Source organism: Vicugna pacos, chromosome 24 (assembly GCF_048564905.1).
Source record: "Vicugna pacos chromosome 24, VicPac4, whole genome shotgun sequence".
Lineage (NCBI taxonomy): Eukaryota > Metazoa > Chordata > Mammalia > Artiodactyla > Camelidae > Vicugna > Vicugna pacos.
Window position 1 is genome coordinate 14,562,830 of NC_133010.1, and position 16,419 is coordinate 14,579,248.

The following is a 16,419-nucleotide window of genomic DNA, read 5'->3' on the forward strand; positions in this document are numbered from 1 at the left end:
TTGGTCATGTGGCTCACCAATCTGCAAATGTGGCTGACTGGGCAATCATGTCACAGCTACAGTTACTACAGGCAAAGGAGAAAACAGATTTTAGTATACTGACTTTTTTAAAGTCAACAATGCAAGTCTTTTCTCCGTATTTCAAGAGTCTAGGAATTCTCTCTACCATCAAGGAGTAAAAATATGGGAAGTGGGTTTTTTATTTGAGCGTCCAGAATACTGTTTCTTAAATTTAGAGTCACTATGCAACTGCAGCCCAACCTCCTGGAGAACTTATTAAAATCATAGATTCCAGGCCTCTAGATGACCCACTGAATCAACATCTCAAGTACCTGGCCTAGGGATTTAAGTTTTATCAAGTAAAGTGGATGCACTCAATTTGAGAACGACTGCCATAAAATCTAAGATGGTACTTCATTTTAAAGTCACATGTGACCAAATTTCAGTTCTTCAAGGACTATTACTGTTTGTTCTTTAACATGATAGTAGTAAAATTTTAAAGCAGAAACAAAAACTCATGATGATACTCTTTCCATGGTGCATTTTTTAATCTTTCAATGACATTGCTGTGCTTCAGATGAAAGACAGTGATGAATGTTTCAGTAGATTTTATCATGTGGCATCTTCCCTTCTATGACCACTGCAAACCAAAATTACAATATTGTGAATAATATTATGGTTAAGACCTATGATAAGTTGACTGTTATTAACGGAAACTGATTTTTTTCTAGTAATCATATTTTTTTCAATAACCAAAATTTATTTTATGACCTTGATTTAAATCTCTACTAAATATCTTATTTCTAACAATTCAACTTTACAGGGCTTTATAGTTTAAATAAAACTCTAAATAATTAAATATTTTACATAATTTATTCCATTCATTAGGGGTATTGTTTTATAACCTAAGTCTTCAAATACAGTCTTTAAATTTTTTCAGTTGCTGTTAAATGCTATTGTGAAAAATAGTAACCATTTTAGTAGTGTAGTTTTATGTATTCATTAATACCCTAAATAATTTTATTTTGTTATATTTGGTTTCATGCTTTCAAAAATGGTACTTCTGTTTTTAAAGTATTTTCTTAACATTCATGATTCCTCTGGAAAAAGCTCTCATTTTATATTGAGCTAGCAAAAGATTAGGCTTTCCCATTTTTTTTTTAACATAAAGATCAAGCTTTCTCAAAACTTGGTGTGACCTTCTTCACTTCTGATGTTTTTTCTATGCCTAAGGCCAGTGAGCTTCATATCTCAGTTTTCACAGCGAGCTCAGATCTGTGAGAATTAGCAAGGGATTAAAGTGATATTTTCCCCCTGTGCTCTTGCTTTTGGCTACTGTGCTCTTTCTTTTACTGCATGATGTTTTCAGGAGATTTTTTAAATTTTCACTATTCTTTATTATGTCCTCCATTTTTCTAATATTCTTGTCAAATTTTCTTGACATCACTTTGGCCAACAATGCCATCGATATTGGCTTTACTTCCCTGTAAATGTATTTGGATGATTTTGAAGAACAGATAGAATGTGAAGCTATAAAACCAAAATCATGTTCATTTGTCACACAAAAAAATTTGAACTAAGAATGAATTTCTCATCTCCCATTAAGGAAACAAATGGATTGTAGTTTAGTCAATACTGAGTTTGATTACTAGGTTCTGGATTTGTTAGAAAGTAATCAATGTTTTGACATGTTTCCAGCTTAAGTGAATTTCCCCAGTCATTACAGGTGCAAGGCACAGTCACATGCTTAGAAGTGTTCGTCTCTGCTCAAATTAGAAAAGCCAAACTTTCACATTCTAAATAGTTTATAATAGGTAATCCTAAATTCTTGATTACAATATTTTTGTTTCTTTTACAACCACATTTATGATTAAATCAGAACAGTCCTGAGAGAACTCATTTTAAATCTCAAAAGATCTTATTTTAAAGGTGTTAAGAATGCTTTTATGAAGTACAAAATGTGAGACTTTGCTTATTTGCTTCAGTATAAATAAAAGGAAATAATTAATTGGTTGTAAATAAACAATTAGTCACCAAAATGCCTTTGCATTCTTGAGTCTAGAGATTATAGATAAAGTAAAACATTAACCAAGGGGTAGACTTATGATCAGTGTGATGGAGAAGAGAAAAATTGTGTATACTGTTGAGCCTTTGCTGAAATTTCATTGGATTGTAACTTTTATATAAAAATTGCTGCCTACTCTGATATCAACTCTTGATAGCATGTTGATTGATTCTAAGACCAAACCTACTTTACAAATCTAAAAGGAATTATCATCCAGAATTTCATTATTTTAAGCAAATGTGGGAAAAGAATTAGCCTCGGCACTAAGTCTCTTGTGTACCTATCTCATTTAATTACATTGCTTTCATAATCCTCCTTTATAAATGAGGAGAATGACTCAAGAGGTGAAATCATCTGTCCAAGACAAAAATAGTAAACAAATAAACCAGAAAATGCAAGCACATATCCAACCTGAAACACTGGGCTGAAGTCTAGACCTGCTAAATTTATATTCCAGGGACACTTGGGGTTTATCTCACACTAAACCCAGGTGGGACTGGACAGTCTTACTTACACAGATGATAGGAATGATGGGAATGAATATTCCAGGGGTAACATACTCTTATGCTGGTAATTACAGTGGCTCGTGTTGTTTATAGCTCATCTTTGGCCAGAGGTTAGCTCACTGGCACAGATCGGAATCTCCATACACCTTCAGGAGCAGGTGGATTGGGTCCCAAGGCTGAGAAGCTCCTTGGGAAGTCTAGGTTGAACTTCCCGAAAGACCTGACAAGATCTTTACAGTAGTCTGTGACATATTCCTTGTGATTCAAGACCAAAAAAAGTGTCTATCTAATTGTATGCTGTACATACCCTGGTCTTTGGGGTGAAAAAAAAAAGATATTGTAGTCTTCACTTGTCCTCAATTAACTTTTGTTTTTTGTCTTTTTTCCCCTAATGATGTCTTACCACCAACCAGAGACTCTCATGTGGTAACTGCTAAAACACCAAAGCCAACACTCTTCCCACTTACGGCTTCTCACTTAGGCATGCTTCTGTGAGGGTATACAAGTGTTAATTCAGTTACTCAGGCCCTTAGGCACAAGCCAGTTTCTACCTGAGACTTCCCTTTCTATGATGACAGAGAATATACTGACCGAAGTAAACTCTCAATTAAAAAGTGAATCATGTGTGCAACTCATAAATAATTTTAAAATGCAGGCATGTTATTTTTACCCTATCATTAAAAGATCATAATTATCAGCATCAACTACAAATATACTGAATTCTCTTTCAGGCAGAACAATTCCATGTTCTCACTTAAAAATAAAATTAATATACAGTCTCTCTTTTGAGTACCTACAATCAGTTTGGAGAGACAGAGTATATACATAAATTATACTCTAAAAATAATACTTGTAAGCCTAAAGTATTTTATAGACAAAAAGAAAGAAATTTAGGGATATTTAATACTTTCCTAACACTAAATATTGCCAATAATAAACTCAGGTGACCTTGGATTGAGCAAGCAAGATGTTAAGTTTCCCAAAAAAGTGTAAACATGATGGTGTTTAGTGAATTATCAAACAATGATAGATGTTACCACAAATTCTCTTTAACCTTAACACATGTGTTGAACAGTAGACAAAAGCAATTAATTTTGAAAAACATATATTCAGTTTTATCCCTTTAAAATTTCAACTTTGACAGTTCTAAAGATAACAGTTCCCTTGGATCTAATGAACATTATCTCCATATGTTTTAGGCACTTATTTGCTAGCAAAATCTCATTAGGCAGTGTGAAAAAATTAGCCCCTTATAAAATTACACATCTAAGAGGACTGACAGCTTTTTTTGGATAGTGCCAGCATTTGTCAGAAACAGAGGAACTGACAGACCCATGAGTCACAAAACATAGCGTGTTTTGCATTACAATAGTGCCAACTTAGTTACGCATTTCTGTCAGTTTGGAAAGTCTAGGATCTTAGTATCACAGACTTTATTTCTAGGGCTTCATTTTTTAAATTTGGGAATATTTTAGTGACTTGGTGGAGTGCTGTAAAATGACTTCAGCTGAATGGGCTTGCTAGGAATCTGACAAAAATCTCGTTATTAAAGTAACGTTAATTTTGAGATTTTTGAAAAATGAAAAGCTTACAGTAATTTAACATGCAAAATAACCAACCCATCCTGGTTTGTAAGCCAGGTCTAGTTTATTCTATATTATTTCACAGTCATGTATAGTGTTTACCTCTATAGGCACTTTTACAATCTGTGTTTGTCTTGTATGTTCAATTAGACTTTTAAAACTGAGGAATTAAAATGTTAACTTTTGTCCTAAGTTATTAACTTATAATACAACCAGAAGATAATCAGAAAAACACTCATTGAAACAAGTGGGGACTAAATTTTCTCCCCCGACCAGGAGTCTTGAGGTAGGGGCTGCACAACCAGCCGCACAGCTGCACAACGTGCGCAGTGAGCCCAGCTTCATGCACATTTCCCCCTGCACTGACGGCTGTATACTTCTGTATGCATGCTTATTTCCTCATGTGTGCACATTGTGGCTATAGTTCCAGACATTACGTCCACTTTCAAGGCAGGACGAAGGACAAGCAGGGCTATGCTGGTACATCTGTCTCCTTTATCAGAATTTACAGCAAACTCCTCAGTGTGTTCCACTGGTCAGGACTGACTGAACCATATGCCAACTGCTAGCTTCTAAAGAGGGTTGGAAACTGGGGACTAACAGGGTCTATTGGTTAAGACCAACACAGTTGATCACTGGAAAATATTATTTTATTAGCAGGAACGACAGAAAAAGAAACTGTGTCTGTCAAATACATACCCATTGTTTAAAAAAAAAGGAATGGAAATAAAATCTATACATTAAAGATTAAAAATGGGAAATTCCTGTCCTTTCCCTTCAATTCAAATACAGAATGAAGCTTTATTGCTTCTTTTTAAAAATTCAATCAATTTTCTTAATTTTTTTTCAGTTTTCTTCTATCCATTAAAATTACATAGATATTGTAACTATACTTATATTATATATCAATCAAAAATAAAAAATATATATATTTGCTCTTTACTTTTTTGATGGCCCCATGGGCTACTACTACTCTTTGTACCTGATGACTCTGAGATAGAGTTTCTCCAGGCCACAGTGAGGAGGAAGGACAGTCATATACATGGAACAATTCTTGCCTACACCTGTTTTGGGGTTGTAGTTTCTCTGATCTGTTTCCAGTATTATTTAAAACTACTATTTAAAAACAGAAATTCCCCCAAATTTCTAATCAGCTGAAGGAACTCTTTCTTCGTTTCCAGAGCTGTCATATATTAATTTCTTAAAGTATTGTTCCTATCACTTCAATGGCATATGGGGGTGGATGAGTGATAAACTTGTACATTTATCATTGGAAATAGAATATTCCTTCTGTAATTCTCAATATTTCCTTATTCAGTTAAACTTTCCAAACTTATTGAGTATGCATCAAGATCAAACACAGTGTTGGTTGTTACAGCACAGAAGCAGATGACTAATCCACTGCCTTTGATAGCAGAGGAAATTTCAGTCTAAAAAAGGATCAAGGAAGGAATGAGTCTCATGTACTGTTTACCGCATTACTAAAGCAACTATTTATAGAATACTAAGGGTAGAGAGGGAAATCTAATAAGGTAGACAAAAAGCCTCAATCTAAGAAAAAGATGTAATAACGAGAGGTAGAATGTCCCCAAGAGATGAAAAGCATATATTCCAGGTGTGTAAAACAGGGCAGATAACATAGTCAACAATTAGACAGGAAAATGATGGCTTCCAACTATAAAGTCAAATATGCATAATTACTTGGTGAGTTGTAACAAATTTTCTATGTGAATGGAAAAGTCATTGAGAAAGAGCAGGAGGGAGATGAGACTGAAAAAGTAGAGGTGAATTTTGGGTTGCAGTAGGCCATAGTAAATAGTGATTGAACAGAAACAAGAGTAGAAACTTCAAAATATAAAAGCAGAAGACTAGGATGATTAGAATTTGTGCAGAGTCAGTTATCAAGTCTGCAGAAAGAAAGATGGTCCAAGATTATTCTCCTAGATGGCCAAGAGCCATTAATTGTGTACTATGGAAACACAAATCAGTTTTTACACATTTCAAGCATAATCTCCAATATGCAAATACAATTTAGTAACAGAAATAGTAGCATTGATCTCAGGGAAATTATCTTAACTGCTTCCAAAAAGTTCTAAAATTCATGCATTAAAATAATTTGCCTAAAGCTTTACATCATGTCAGCAACAGATCCAAGGGGAAAATTTACCACTAGTTCTACTAGACAAAGTTGTGAAAAATATACATGTGTGTTTTGTGTATAAATGTCTGTGTGTGTATGTATGTAATTTGCATTGTTTTTTCCTGCATTTGATTTTATGTATTTTAATTGATGTATATAATATCGGAAAATATGATTATGCTAATTATGAATACAGGCAGACAAAATAGAAGCAATGGCAAAATGAAATGGCAAAATGCTGAAAATACATTTCATCACCTGAGATGCAGTTTTAATTGATCCCTTAGGGAGAGTATGATAAGCAGTTATTTACCTGGCTGAAATGAATACTGTGGTAAATCACAATTTCCACTATTTCCTCCATAGCTAACATTTCCTTTGTGTTCATTAACGGCTCCCAATTTCATTTACTTACTAGATTTGGTTGTTGACGCACTGCAAGCAATAATTTCTAAGCAGATAAATACTGAATTGAAATTGCTCAATTACCAAAGTTTTATTTTTGTGATATTTATAAATGTTTGACTATGACTGAAAGTAAAATGACTTTTGGATTTTGCACAAGTGAGGAGCTTTAGTGGGTTATTGCTATATTGAAATACTGTGTGGTGTCATGTGGAAAATACTGGCATGTCTATCAGGACAGCAGCAGAAAACAGCAATCCTGGGGTAGTGATACTGATCAGACCAACCTCGCTCACTACTCAGCCCCAGCTCACAGCTCTGGCTGTGAGATTTAAAGTGATGAAGCTGTTAAATGTTTTGAGTTGTTCAGAGAAAGGTAAGTATAATTTATTGAATTAGTCCTATATATCACAATTAATAGAAATATTTAGTCACCTTGAATTTAGTATTTCTAGACATTCATTTATCAGTGGAATTTAAGAAAAGATATGGAAACTTCTTTACATAGAAATTTCTTTAGTTATTCTTACGTATTACACAAGGAAGTCCAAATCATTGCTATTGCATTCTTTCAAAAGAGTGTGCATCTAAGCAAACAACTGATAATGTCAGGAATTCAGGCACTTAGAGAAAAGAATAAAAAATCCTCATTAACAGTAATAGCTCCTAATCTCTTCAGTAATAGTTATTACAAAAATTCAATTCAATACCTGATTGAAAAGAGGAAAAAAACATGTTCACACGTCAAGAAAAAAAAGTTGGGGATCTTTTTCAGAATCAATATATACAAAATATCTGAATAATATTGATATATGGATTTTTATGAACACCAAAAATGTGTGCCAGTTATAAAAAATACCAATTATTTACCAAAAAATTAGACTGCTTGATAAGTATGTGCTGTAGGAGTGCAAAGATGGACAGAATGAGGAGAAAAAAGAAGTTCATTGATGTAAACTACAAGCAGGCTGGGCAAAGGGCATCTCATGAGAGAATCAAAGGCCAATAAAAAGTGTTTTGTTGTTATCTAGTGCAGAAATACAGTTACGGTATCATGAATTTGGGTGACTCTGGGACAAATAATATACTCCAGAATAAAAATGTGAGGTCTGATAGACTGAAGTAAATCTTTGCTTAGACTTTTAATTAGGAATAAATCAGGGAGATTCCCAAATCCAGATTGTTCAAGGAAATGAGCAGGTTGGATATACAAGAACAAATAGTGGTCCATAGTCAGTATGTTTTCACAAAATTCATAAAGTAAATGTAGATTAATCACCAGGACCAGATGGTATCTACCTGAGGGTTTTAAGGACCTCTAGGATGAAAATGAGAAACAGTTGGCCATGTGCAAACAATCATTACAAAGAAACACTATGCCAGAAGACTTTTTGCAAATTTAACTTTTTTTTTTTTAGAAGAAACTGTAGGTGATGAGTTTATTTCAGCAAGAGACAAAAATAGTGCATCTAAAATAAAGAACAGTCATTATGGACTTTCAAAATGTCTATTCTTTTTATTCAAAAAGACTCAAAACTCAATTATCTTTAAAATCACTCTCCATGAATTTTATATTCAATTATCTAAAATTTATCTTTGAAAATTGAAATAATACTAAATATAGGTATATGTGCATTATATGTATGTATATCTACCTACCTATAAATACAAATATATATAAATATATATTGGACCCTCAGGCATGCCTGGTAACTCTATATACTTTCCTTATTGGTGCACTTTCTAAATCTTCAAAACCCCTTACTCTGCCCAATCCAAGCTAATGTAATTGCTTCTTATTTTACAGAACAAAGAGAAGCAATGAAAAAAGAATTTATATATTTTCATTAAATATTTACCAATATATGTAATGTTATAACAAAAATATATGAAGTTATACATAAATTATATAAAAGTAATGTCAAGTTATAATAAAATAATCAACAATAATTTACAAATAAAAGATAATTTAGAAATAAACTGTACAGCACAAGTGAAAATGAAGATGGAGAAATAGTTACCAGTTCGCTTGTTGACAAATGATATTTTCTTCTTACCATTATCTCTCTCTTTTCAAACTCAGTAGAAGCCAAGAATAATTGTGTGGTATTTTTTGGCTACACAGTATTAGAAACTAACACGACTCAATCTCCTGTGTCTCTTTTATCAAAAATGTCACCAAAACTATGCTGCCTCGTGGATAAAGGTGAAAAAGACCATTTTGTTAAGCAGTTCATGTGGCTGTTTCAAGTCTTGGTTATGGGAGAGTTCAAAGGCAAAATAGAATCAACACAAGGGCAGGGAGCCGGATTTTAGTTTACTTTCCATCTAGTGCTATGATTCTGGGGGGCTTATACACATGACTTTAATGAGTTGATGTGGAGATGACAATTTCTTGATACTGAGGCCTATGAATCTGGAGGAAGGCTCAGATCTTAATGGTTACTAGGTCAGGGAGTCAAGCGAATGGAGGCTAGGTAGGGGTCCAACATCTAGGAAGAGCCAGATAGGAAGCTTAAGGTTCATTCCAAATGCAATAACTATTTACCAAATAGCAGTCATTAGTCCATCAGCCAATCATTAAGACAAACAAATGCTATGCTAAAGGCAAAAGGTGAAGAGTCAAGAACAAGGACTTATGTTTTAAATGGTACAGAAGTGAGTGAAACTTACATGATGAGCATAAACGTAAGAGGGAATCTGGAAACCGTTTTCCATTGCAAGTATTCTTTATTAATATTTACCTTTACCAGTTGTTTGAACCCTAATTCTCCCTGCGCATGTACTTAGTTTCTGCTTTTGTGAATGTGACAGGCCATTCAGGATGAAGCTTCTATTGGAGGGTTACTGTTGTTGTTTTTAACTAAATCTCATTTCTGGTTAATATTCTTTGTACCAAGGGACCAGGGAATTGAGGGACAGTCTGTCCTGGCCTTCAACCAGGCATATTCAGTTAGATGATTATAATTCACTTCAAACAATGTCGACTACATAACTACATGATTCCAGGCCTTGTGACAGGCACCAGAGATGGAAAGTTAAGATGTATTCTTCAGTAATATATGTGTTACACAGATGAGAATCTTTAAGAACTATATTCAAGACAATGTGTAAACCACACAGAGCATTTCAAAGGCACAAGTTATTTTAAAAGCACAAAAGAACAGCACTAGATCATGGGAATTCAGGGAAGGTCTTTCTAGGAGAGATGTTACTTGAATTGAATCCTAAAGAGTGAGTTGGATATAGCCAAGGGGACAATTAGGAGAAGGTAGTTGGCAGATGGAAGAAGATCACAAAGGCATGAAGTATAAAACTCTGTCACCTTGGTAGGAAATCATAAGCAATTCAGTATTGCTAGTGAAAGAAAATACAGATAGGGAACTATGGCAGGTGAAGCTGGGAGGCAGGCAATAATCAGAAAATGAAGGGCCTTAAATGCCATGTTACCAGCTTTGGGCTTTATCTTGAAGGTCGTATTTGCATTCAAATTTCAAAAATTAGGAGGCAATGTGAAAAATAATGTGATGATAAGGGCAAAACAACAAGTGAGAAGTTCACTGTTATCATCTAAACAAAACATGATAGGACTTGAACTAGGATAATGCCAAATTGGTGGAATGAATATATTCATAGTTCTTGCTATTCTGGCTCAAGATCTGAGATAGGAGTTACTGACAGAGGAGAGGTTGAAGTGAGATTTTGAGTTTATCTAAGTGTATACTGACGGTGAGTTGCCTCTAGATCATCCAAAGGATATATTCACTAGGCACTTAGATACCAGAGCTAATGGTGAAAAGATTAGGATTGGGTGGGCCAACTCACCAACATGCCAAATCCATGAACCCAGGATAAATTTGGAGATTTGATCAAGAGCCTGGGTGCAGACGGAACATACTCTATTTTGGGAAGGTTTAAGTGAAACTGAGCAGACATAAAGGAGTAAAGTAAGTAAAAAAATTAAAGTAAAAGCTGGGACTGTTTTAAAACATAATGTATTAATGGAAATTTTGAGGTATAAATTAAGACCATCAGATCAGGAGATGATTATTACTGAAAAGATAGTTTGTTATTCAAAGTTCCCAAGAGGAGGAAACACTCCTTCTATGTGGGATCAGATGAATCTGTCATAAGATAGGACAAGAGGGGAAAATGTCAAGAGATTTTGTTGTGGTTTTGTGTGAAGGAATAGGCAAGGAAGGGTAAGCAGGCTTAGGACTGGCTAGTTTGAATAATTTCAGTGGGCTCTGGGGCCTAGGGGCTATCTCTTGTTGTCTGGAACCCAGCCTTGGATGATTGGGCGAGGTGAATAGTGACCCAGAGAGTGAGAGCCTAATAAAGGGTGTGGTTCAGGGGTGTAGACTCTGGATTGGTTGGTTTGTGTGTGAAAGGCAGGATCCCAGGAGGGGGGCTCTTCCCAAAGAGGGAGGGTCATGAAGGAGGCAGAAGCCAAGGCAGGGTGACTCAGGCATATTATCAGGTTGTCTGGAACAAGGAGTTTTGGGCATACGAATACAGAGTAGATGTTAAAGCATGAGTTTACAGAAGCTAGAAACATGGTTAAGACAAGGATCCAAGGCATGAAGGAGACGGGGGCTATTTTTCAGAGAGGACTTTGATCTACAAGAAGATTCACCAATCAAAGAAACAGGCTAATGTAAACAATATTGTTGAAGGCCTGCTGTACACCAGGCACTGAGCTGAATGCCAAAGAGTAACCTGCAAATGATGCAGAATGCAGCCAAACACAAGAAGCATGTAGCACATGGTGGTTACTCCAGGCTTTTCTTCCCGGCCTCTAGGAAAGAGATTTGCAGAATTCCCTATACTTCCCTCCATAACCACAGAAATACTTACCATACTTCTTTGCCTAGAAGGGAACACAATTAATTAGAAACATGATGAAGCTGTTAACAAAGGGTGATACAATAAGAAATGTTTCAGGGAGCTTCAAAAAAGAAAAATTGATAGCCCTTGGATAAGTTTGTTTATTCAGATATTTAAATGATGTTCATCATTGCAGCATCTGGGTGTTTCACATCTCAGAAAAGCACCATTACTGAAAAAGAGGTAATTTCAACAGCAGAAAGCAAAATAATTGAGCTAAATCGTTGCCTGCAGGACTGAATGACCCCAAAACAACACAAACTTTGAATAATCACAAAGAAGAATAAAAGAGGAAGGTAAAAAAAATGAACAAAATAGGGAAACACTGAATATAATGTTCCTAACTGGTTACCAGTTTATAGTTCTGACAGGTTATTTCTCAAGATTATTCTTAATACTTGCAGGAAGTTTGAGCTGATCAACTGGATTAAACAAGAAGTAAGAATGTCTGAGTTTATTTGAATTGGGCTATTATCCTGTTATATATAAAGGTTCCTTGTATCCAGATTATAAGCATAAGGTTTTCTTTAAATGAAGTTTCTTTCTTTTAGAATCCATCTTTTAAGACACTGCCATACCAACTGGCCATTGAATACAACTCCATTAATGGAATCAAGTTTATTAAACTTTCCTTAAAGAACATAGATTAGAGGTTGTAACCAGATGACCTAATCCTATACCTGTATTTTCCTTGGTTGGTCAGTATTAATTTTTTTCTTTAATTGAAAGCCTTTAGTTTTCCAGTTGCTAGAAACAGCTTTCTCTTTGTCTTAAAATAACACATTTTATATATTTAAATATTGCTGCCTCCACTTCTCCCCTTCCTGTGCCCCATCACTCCTCCCTCTCTACACAGTCTAATTTACACTGCAATAGTAAACTTCTAGAATTCTTCATAACCATCCCCCAACACACACACACACACACACACACACACACACACACACACTCTCTTCCACATCTTTGTCTTTCTGAGCACCATCTCTTGGCTAATAAAAATCTTTTTTTTTCACTGAAGTATATATAGTTGATTTACAATACTATGTTAGTTTTAGGTGCACAGCAAAGTGATTATATATATATGTGTGATATATATATGTGTGTGTGTGTATGTATATATATATTCTTTTTCTTTTTCAGATGCCTTTATATTACAGATTATTACAAAATACTGAATATAGTTCCCTGTACTATATACTTGGTTCTTGTTATTTATCTATTTTATACATAGTATGGTGTAAATATTAATCCCAAACTCCTAATTTATTCCTTACCCCCGCCCCCGCCCCTGCCACTGCTTTTCCCTTTGGGAACCATAGTTTGTTTTCTATGTCTGTGAGACCATTTTTGTTTTGTAAGTAAGTTTGTTTGTAAATTTTTTTTTGGATTTCACATATATAAGTGGTATCATATGGTATTTGTCTTTCTCTGTCTGACTTACTTCACTTAGTATGATAATCTCTAGGTCCAGCCATGTTGCTGCAAATGGTATTATTTCATTCTTTTTTATGGCTGGGTAGTATTCCATCTTCTAGAAGTTTTATAGTATCTGGCTTTACAATTAGGTTACTAATGCATTTGAGTTCATTTTTGTATATGGTGTTAGAGAATGTTCTAGTTTTGTCATTTTATATGTAGCTGTCCAGTTTTCCCAGCACCATTTATTGAAGAAATTGTCTTCTCCATTGTATATTCTTGCCTCCTTTGTCACAGATTAATTGACCATAAGTGCATAGGTTTATTTCAGGGCTTTCTATCCCGTTTCATCGATCTATTTGTCTGTTTATGAGCTGGTACCATATTGTTTTGATTACTGTAGCTTTGTAGTATAGTCTGAAGTCAGGGAGTGTGATTCCTCCAGCTCTGGTCTTCTTTCTCAAGATTGTTTTGGCTATTCATGGTCTTTTGTGTTTCCATACACATTTTAATTTTTTTTGCTCTAATTCTGTGAAAAATACCATCAGTGATTTCACAGGGGTTGCAGTGAATCTGTAGATTGCCTTGGGTAGTATGGCCATTTTAACAATATTGACTCTTCCAATCCAAGAACACGGTTATGTTTCCATCTGTTTATGTCATCTTTGGCTTCTTTCATCAGTGTCTTAGTAGTTCTGAAGTACAGATCTTTTGCCTCTTTAGGTAGGTTTATTCCTAGATATTTTATTCTTTTTGATGTGATAGTAAATGGAATTGTTTCCTTAATTTCTTTTTCTGATATCTCATTGTTAGGGTATAGAAATGCAACAGATTTCTGTATATTCATTTTGTATCCTTCAACTTACCAAATTCATTGATGAGCTCTAGTAGTTTTCTGGTAGCTTCTTCAAGATTTTCTACGATCTGCAAACAGTGGCAGTTTTACTTCTTTTCCAATTTGGATTCCTTTTCTTTCTTTTTCTTCTCTGATTGTTATGGCTAGGACTTTTATTAAAATTATGTTGAAGTAAAAGCAGCAAGAGTGGGCATCATTGTCTTGTTCCTGTCTTCAAGGAAATGCTTTCACCTTTTCACCACTGAGTATGATATTAGCTGTGGATTTGTCATATATGGATTTATGTTCCCTTTATGCCCACTTTCTGGAGAGTTTTTATCATAAATGGATGTTGAATTTTATCAAAAGGTTTTTCTGCATCTATTGAAATTATCACATGATTTTTATTCTTCAATTTGTTAATGTGATGTATCACATTGATTTGTGGATATTGAAAAATTCTTATATCCCTGGGATAAATCCCATTTGATCATAGTGTATGCGTCTTTAAATGTATTGTTGAATTTGGTTTGTTAGTGTTTTGTTGAGGAGTTTTGCTTCTATGTTCATCGTGATATTGTCCTGTAATTTTCTTTTTTTATGATATCTTTCTCTGGTTTTGGTATCAGGGTGATGGTGGCCTCATAGAATGCGTTTGCAAGTGTTCTCTCTGTAATTTTTTGGAATAGCTTCAGAAGGATAAGTGTTAACTCTCCTCTAAATGTTTGGTAGAATTCACCTGGGAAGCTCTCTGGTCCTGGACTTTTGTTTGTTGGGAGTTTTTAAATTACTGATTCAATTTCAGTATGGATAAATGGTTTGTTCATATTTTCTATTTCTTCTTAGTTCATCCTTAGGAGATAGTACTTTTCCAAGCATTTGTTCATTTCTTCTATGTTGTCCATTTTATTGAGGTATCGTTGCTCAAGGCTAATACCAATATTACTTTGATTATAAAATCAAGTTTAAGATATAGTTCATGATTCCTTTCCAGTAATTTTGACTGTTGCTACCTTCATATTGTACTTATTTGTGCCATGTCATTTGCTTTTTATTTTTTTTATTATATTTTATTTCTTCTCATTGTCTCTGTAGTGACAAACCACAGAGAGAAACTTTTTTTTCCAACAAAAAAAAAAACCCATTTAAACCTCAAGGCTAGGACTCACACTTTTTATACTTTTAATATGGCAAAATACAACAAAGGGACAATATCATATTCTCAAATATTTGCTAAATTATGAATTAATGTAGTTTTTACATAGAAGATTAATTTTTATTTTTATAGATAAATATGATTCTAATAAGCTCCTGAATAAATGTCTGTGTTAACAGCTTCTGTGAACAATTCTCTACAGATCTTATTCTCTGAATCTCTGATACAGACCCTAATTACAGTCATGTGAAATGGTAAATTGTTTTATTTTCACTTACTTATGTCCATACTTATATTTTGCTTCATATTTTTACTTATAGCTGCATATGTATGGAGATATCTGGTAAAATGGCATCTAATCTTAACTGATTGAAGAAGTAACTATTACCCAGTTATGAAATTAGGAATACTCATTTGGAGCTCAAAATGCCTCAGAGAAGAAAAATCATTCAGATGACTTCCAAGAAGCAAAAATTTGGTGTGTGTCTCAGAAAATATAAAATAACCAAGTCAAGACAAAATACATCAAGGCGACCTCAAGCAGTTGTAGTGCCTTCATTTTCAGATGATTCTCTAATTTTAAAGAAACATTATGATTATATATAGCCTATTTTCTTCCCCAACAAGTTCATTACTTATGACTTATATTTGGAGAATATTCAAAAGCACAAGGACAGTGTAGTACACTTATGTTAACTCAGCCTTGGAAAGTTTCTTTTTCCTTTTTTTTTTTTATGTGGCAGATTAAAAATGTTATGTGCCATCTGAGGAGATTGATCTCCCTTCCTTTTTTATAAGATGCAAGGCACATTTCTGAGAGTGAAAATAGAACAAACTTTCCTCACTTGTCTTTCATAATCTCTGCTTGGAGCCATATAATGCCTGCTGTTTTTTCATAACTGTGGATTTGTAGATTCAAAAGTTTAAAATGGTTTATTCTTTTATCAAAAAATCAATCATACAATTTATTTTCTGCCAGCAGGTTGCAATTAGATCTCATTCACTACCACACAGCTGAAGTAGTCAATACTTAGGTGTGTTAGAAACAATTTTCAACAAACATGAACGATACCAACTCACCATTAAAACAGTGAGACAAACCAAATTAAACAAATACTCTGAAAAAAGAAGCTAAAAAATATATTAATCTTTTCAATTCTTAAAAAGGTAAATTCTAAAAATATTTAAGGCAGATTCCTCTCAGCTATGCTGTAAGAAACACTGGGATTTTGAATCAGTGATAGAGAAAAAAACGAAACAGCATCACACAGTGTACCATTAATCACTGTGCTCCAGTCTGTAAACCTTCGTTGGCTCATGTAAACCAGCTGCACATAAAAAGGTAAGTGATGAGGTGGTTTTGGTGAAAAAAGAGAATGAGAATCACAACAATAAGGTGTACTTTAAATATTTTCAATACAAGATC

At 34.2% G+C, this 16,419-nt stretch overlaps 1 long non-coding RNA gene across 1 annotated transcript in view; it reads right to left on the reverse strand.

Annotated features, from left to right (window-relative positions):
• Positions 1–524: 524 nt before the first annotated feature.
• The window catches only part of LOC116285345 (uncharacterized), a 90,956-nt gene continuing 75,061 nt past the window's right edge, over positions 525–16,419 (reverse strand). The window contains exon 3 of the long non-coding RNA XR_012063732.1: positions 525–640. This is a non-coding gene — a long non-coding RNA (uncharacterized lncRNA). The remainder of the gene's footprint in view (positions 641–16,419) is intronic.